Source organism: Brassica napus, unplaced genomic scaffold (assembly GCF_020379485.1).
Source record: "Brassica napus cultivar Da-Ae unplaced genomic scaffold, Da-Ae ScsIHWf_2450;HRSCAF=3163, whole genome shotgun sequence".
Lineage (NCBI taxonomy): Eukaryota > Viridiplantae > Streptophyta > Magnoliopsida > Brassicales > Brassicaceae > Brassica > Brassica napus.
Window position 1 is genome coordinate 15,230 of NW_026015781.1, and position 6,319 is coordinate 21,548.

Below are 6,319 nucleotides of genomic sequence, written 5' to 3' on the forward strand. Positions count from 1 at the left end.
TTTTAAAACATTTAAATTTTATTTTAAAAATTAACTCTACTTTTTAAAAATAGTTTTTTAGAGAAATATAGTTTTGGATATTAATATAATTTCACTACAAGAAAACAAGTTTGTTGCAAGGAAAAAAACTCTCGCAATTTCCTTGCAAATTTGCGAGGGAAAACGTTTCCACGCAAATTTGCAACGGAAGACGGTTCCTCGCAAATTTGCGACAGAAGAAGGTTCGTTGCAAATTGCGATGGAAAATGGTTCCTCGCAAATTTGCAATAGATTTACGAAACACAGTTTCCTCGCAAATGTTTTGAAAAATATTTTTAAAAATATATAATTTTCGTTATTTTTGACATTATTAAAAATTAAAAAAATTATAAATCACAAAATACAATGGAAATATATAATACATTGATTTTTTTTTTTTACAAAATAATTGAATTTGGTTTACTAATAAAAGTTTGGTTTACAATTAAATCCGGTTGACAACTAAACCAGAACTAAAAAAAGAAGAAGAAGTAAAACCATAAAAAATACTAAACCTAATCTTCAAGCTTCAAGCCGCCTCCTCGGCCTAACCGGATCTCACAGCGCCGCTCTGTCACACCATCGCTGCACCACCAACGGCTTTTGCACCACCAACGCACCACCCTTAACCGGAGACACTCTCTGTCACACCACTGCTTCTCTTTCCTGTTTCATCACTGCTGCTTCTCAGATCTGAAAAAAAAACAAAACCAATTACAAATATATAAGAAGATGAAGAGAACGAGAGAACAGAGATAAGAGGAAGGCGAAGTGGGTTGACCTGTGATGGTGGTGAGTAGGTGAAGCCAACAGAGAGCTTGACCGAGACGAGTCTGCCGCGCCTCCACCTCCGCTTCAGCGCCTCCACCTCCGCTTCAGCGCCTCCTTCGCCACAGCTCCTGCGCTTCACTGTCGTCGTTTTCCTCCAAGCCATGAACTTCGTTTTTGTCTTCTTCCACCCAAACTTCATGTTCATGTAGGGACAAAGAAGAAGAAGACACAAGTGATGAGAGATTGAGAGATAAACAATGTAGATAAAGAAGAAGACACAAGTGATGATAGATTGAGCTTGGTTTTACCTATTTCGTCCAGAGTTTGAGAGAAGCTATGGAGAGATTAAGATGAGAGATCGAGAGGAGAGAAGAAAAACAGATGAAAATGAAGATATGGTCCATTCGATTAAAGTGTAATCCAATGGACAGGAATGAATATTTGTTAATCCTTGTGTGAAAGTAGTAGCCAATGAGATTTTTTACAAATTTGTTTTTATTTTTTTTGTTGTTATAGAGAAAAAGACAAAAATAGCACTAAATCAAGTTTTTGTTCCCAAACTAGCATTCAAGGTCAAAAGTCACAAAAATAGCACTTAATGTTTGATCAAAAGTCACAAATTTAGGGTTTAGAGTTAAAGGGTGGGGTTTAGGATTTAGGGTTTAGGGTTTAGAGTTTAGGGTTTAGGGTTTAGAGTTTAGGGTTTAGGGTTTAGGGTTTAGAGTTTAGGGTTTAGAGTTTAGGGTTTAGGGTTTAGGGTTTAGAGTTTAAGGTTTAGGGTTTAGGGTTTAGAGTTTAGGGTTTAGGGTTTAGAGTTGAGAAATGAGGTTTTGGGGATAAGATTTCAAATTTTGAAAAATAAAAAAATTAAAATTTTCAAAGGATAAAATTAGAAATGTGCTATTTTGGTCATTTTAGTTTCTGAGTGCTATTTTTATGATATAAACTTAGAAATGTGCTATTTTGGAGATTTGCCTTAACGTATATGACAAGAGAGCGCATAGATAGGTCACAAAATGTTGTCAAGTCCCTTTCATAGTTTAGTGATTTTATTTTTGTGTTGTTTAGTGTTTTTTATTTATTTTTGAAATGTATAATGTAAAATTTTAAATTTTGTATATAGTTTGAGATATTATATATATATATATATATATATATATATATATATATATATATATATATATATTATAAAAATTAGATTTTATTTAAATTTTGAGTAATTGGAGAAAAAATGAATTTGCAACGAAATTGCGAGGATTCCCTTGCAAATTCATCGCAAATTTGAGATTTGCAAGGGAATTGCGAGGGATCCCTTGCAAATTCCTTGCAAATTCCTTAGTCAATGACTTTAGGGTTTCGTTTGGGGTATTGGTATATTTTTGGTGGACTAATATGTATTTTGTATTTGTTGTTTGAAAAATAATTGACGTGAAATTTTGTTTCAATTTTTTTTTGGAAATATATTTGACGTGTATTTATTGTATAAATTATAGAGTTTTGATGTTTAGTACTTTGTAATATTAGTTTTAAGTGTCAGAAAATATTTATCCTGTAAATATTTAGTTGACTGATATTGATTAATTTTCCAAAAATATTCATCGATGTACTTGTTAAACACTAAATATTTTAATTAATAATTTTTTATTAACTTTATTTGATTTTGGGAGAAAAATGACAAAATGTACATACCATGCAAGTTCTTTGCAAATCTATTGCAAATTTGCGAGGGAACTGTAAGGAAACAAGATAGACATACAAAATTCTTGCAAATCCCTTGCAAATTTACGAGAGAAATGTTTCATCGCAAATTTGCGAGAGATTTGCGAGGACGCTGTAACTTCCATCGTAAATCTCACGCAAATTTGCGAGAAAAAATTTCCTCGCAAATTTGCGAGAGATTTACGAGGATAATAATTTTTTTGCAATTCCGTTGCAAATCTGTCGCAGATTTGCAAGAAAAATTTTCGCTCGCAGATTTCCCTTGCAACCGGCGTGTTTTCTTGTAGTGTTTGTGTATTATTTATATTAAATTATTTTAAAATTTTTATACATTCTAAATGCAAATGTCTACCAAAAGCTTCATACGAAAGCATTGGATAAAGAACATTTAGAGAGCATTTGCAACATCTAAATGATATTTTAAATGTTTTTTGAAAAGTTGTTGATTGGATAATTAGAAGTATAATGCATATACTAATGTTCTGCCAATCAAACATTGATTCTCTCCAATTGAGAGAGAGGGAGATCGAGAGGGAAGAGATGAAAAGAGAGTAGTACTAAAATGGTACAAGTCTTAGGGATGGGCAATGTAGATTTTGATTTGATCCATTATTCGTTTTGATTCATTTCAAAATATTTGATAATACTTATAATTTAACAAATCAAAACAAACATTAATATTTAATATTAATTTAAAATATATAAAATCAAAATACCAAATTTAAGAATAGATCTGATATGATCCAACATATGTATTTATATATGCAACCGTCTTTCGTCATTCACATGGACCAAGATCTCCCGGTGTGGGCCACATAGTCAATATGTGTCTGTATAAATCGATGACAAAAACAAATATATATATTGATGTGTTGTGATTTTGCATAGTTTTAGCTTTGTTATTTCATATATATTCATGCATTAACCTTACATTTATTTGCATTTAGAGTCTATTGCATGTACATTTGCATCTTGTAGGTGTTGGATGAATTGTTTGGAGTTTTGGAGGTGATTAGAGCACAAAAGGAGCTTTCGAGGAGTCTTGAACCGAACGTGTGAAAGACAAGCATGGATGAAGGTCTTAAAGATATCTTTTGAAACTTGTCTTTTGGGAAGACATGGTAAATTTAGTTAGCTTTACAATGGAGGTGGTTTCAAGTCGTTTGGAGCTGTATTGAGGGATTTATGATCAAAATACTACACACATATCAGTATGACATTCCTAGCGGCCACCCTAGCAACATCAACAATAGCCTTCGAATTTTAAGCCTTTAGACTCATTTTTATTCACTTAAAACCTATAAAACTCATTACTATTCATTATTCTTCTTATTTTTGGTATTCTAAAGGTGTGTGCAACATGGAGAAAGTGGAGAAAACTTTAATGAGTGAGTTTTATCTCTTTAAAGCTTGCAACATGGGGGATGGGTTGTCTATCATGAGTTTGGTGGCTCTTTTGGCCTAACTTTCTCTACCTTTTCTGAAGAGGCAAGACTACTTTGGCCCGTATGAAGGGGCAAAAGGTGTTCTATAATGGAAGAAAGTGGAGAATAACTTTTATGAGTGTGTTTTATGTTTTATGCTTTCACATGATGGATGTGTTGTCATCCTCCTTTACTTAGGCTATAAAAGAGACTGCAAGGGGAAGGAGGAAGACACAATACACAAAGTACAATACAACAAAGAGTAGAGAGTGAAAGTTTTATAGTTTCATATTTTGTATTTTGAGAGTTTGAGAAAAAACATTTGTTCTTGGAGTGTTCTTGAAGTTTATGTTATAAAGTCTTGTTTTCCTTTAGCCATTCTCTTCATCTAATTTCTGTTTTTCTTGTTTTCATATATCATATCATCTTGGTATGCTTCTATCCATCATGGGATTAAGTGTAAACAAGATGATTAGTGAGTAATCACCCTTAGGATCAATGGGTTAGGTAGATTAATGGGTGATTAGGGAAGAGTTAAGGTGTTCTAATGGTTAAATGCTTAGATTTCTATGCTTACTAAGTATTCTTAATGCTAGATTAATTTTGGCCATTTTAATCTAGATTCTAAGTGTTTGTAGGGCATCGAAAGTGTTTGCATAATGCTTGAATGGACCTAGTAAAGCTCTAGCTTGAATAACCAAGGAATTGTTGTTAGGATTGCTAGATGGTTAGTAGACTAGAACTTAATGTATGTTTGAGTGAACAAAACGAACGGAAGTTGATGTTTAGTTCATAATTGCATAAGGGTTTCTACCACGGGAGTGGATTAATCTAAATTAATGAAATCTAGACCTATAGAAAGTTAAGATTATTTGAAGTTAGACGCCTTGATTTAGAACTATCACCTTGAAATCAATTGTCTATATACCCATTGGTTCTTCTTTGTTATATTTGAATTAAAACTCAAGTTATTTCGCACTATTACTTGTTACAAACAAACATCATTTGATTGCACTTAGATTGAGATAAATGGCTTGCATTCTTAGTGCTTAGAATCACTAGAGATTGGATTGACATCTTAAGTACTACAACACTTAAGGATTAAACTTATCCTTTATCAAGTTTTGGCGCCGTTGCCATTCTCTAGATTGATTTTGACATTAGGATTTGGTCATTACTTGAGACTAAGTCTTATTTTTCATTTTTAAGTTACTAATTATCTATCTTCATCTCTATTTGGATGACAGGTGCATGAACTTGAGAAGCAAAGGATCAACAAATCTTGCACCAAGAGTGGACAACATCAAAGCCTTAGAAAGAGAGTTGGGAAGACAGAGAAGAGAAAGAGAAAAGCAAGCCCACTTACATAGATTGGGGCTTGAGATGGAGAGAAACCCGAATCAACCGGAAGGTGTCTATGAAGTTGATGATCATAGACAAAATGTCCAAGGAGTTCCTCCTGGAGCTGCTCAAGAGGAACATGGCCAAGGAGCTGCAAACCTTAGGCCTCAAAATCAACAACGCCTGGGAAGATCCATTGGCACTTATGATCAACCTAACATAAATGGGAATAGGTTGGGCATTAGGGCACCGCCAGTTGCCAACAACAATTTCGAGATCAAGTCAAGCCTCATCAACATGATTGAAAACAACAAGTACCATGGACTTGCCTTGGAAGACCCACTAGATCACCTTGACAGATTTGATAAGTACTGTGGCTTGTCAAAAACAAATGGAGTTTCAGAGGATGCTTTCAAGCTCAGATTGTTTCCCTTCTCTTTGGGAGACAAGGCTCACACTTGGGAGAAAAACATCTCAAGTGATACTATCACCACTTGGGATGAATGCAAGAAGGCCTTCCTCAACAAGTTCTTCTCAGCTACAAGGACTGCCAACCTTAGAAATCAGATCTCTGGTTTTCAACAAAGAGGACTTGAAGGATTTTTAGACGCATGGGAGAGATTCAGAAGCTACCTGTCTCAATGTCCTCACCATGGCTTCAACAATGAGAGCTTGCTAAGCACTTTCTACAGAGGAGTCTTGCCTAAATTCAAAAGCCAGCTTGACACTGCAAGCAATGGAAACTTCTTGGGGAGGACTGTGGAAGATGCTTTAGAACTCTTGGAGAACATGACACAGAGTGACTCTGTCTACAATGATGAATATGATAGAAGAGACAGAGGTGGTGGAGGAGAAGATATGACCACAAAGAGAGAGCTGAAAGCACTTCAAGACAAGATTGACATGCTACTATCAGAAAAGACCAAGAAAGAGGAGTTACATATGGTTGCTGAAGTTGATAGAGTAGAATGCCAAGAAGATATGTACTATGTCAATGCTCAGGGTACATGGTACAAGAAGGAGCCTGACTATCAATACCAGAACAA

The 6,319-nt window shown here is 34.4% G+C and overlaps 1 long non-coding RNA gene and 1 other non-coding gene across 2 annotated transcripts; both read right to left on the reverse strand.

Moving 5' to 3' along the window:
• Window positions 1–346: 346 nt before the first annotated feature.
• On the reverse strand, window positions 347–1,304 carry LOC106436085. Its single transcript, XR_007334073.1, has 3 exons — window positions 1,098–1,304; window positions 800–982; window positions 347–711 (listed from the first exon to the last, which is right to left on the reverse strand). It is a non-coding gene; the product is annotated as an uncharacterized LOC106436085 (long non-coding RNA).
• Window positions 1,305–5,825: 4,521 nt separating this feature from the next.
• LOC125601121 lies at window positions 5,826–5,932 on the reverse strand. Its single transcript, XR_007334074.1, has one exon. It is a non-coding gene; the product is annotated as a small nucleolar RNA R71 (small nucleolar RNA).
• Window positions 5,933–6,319: the final 387 nt, after the last annotated feature.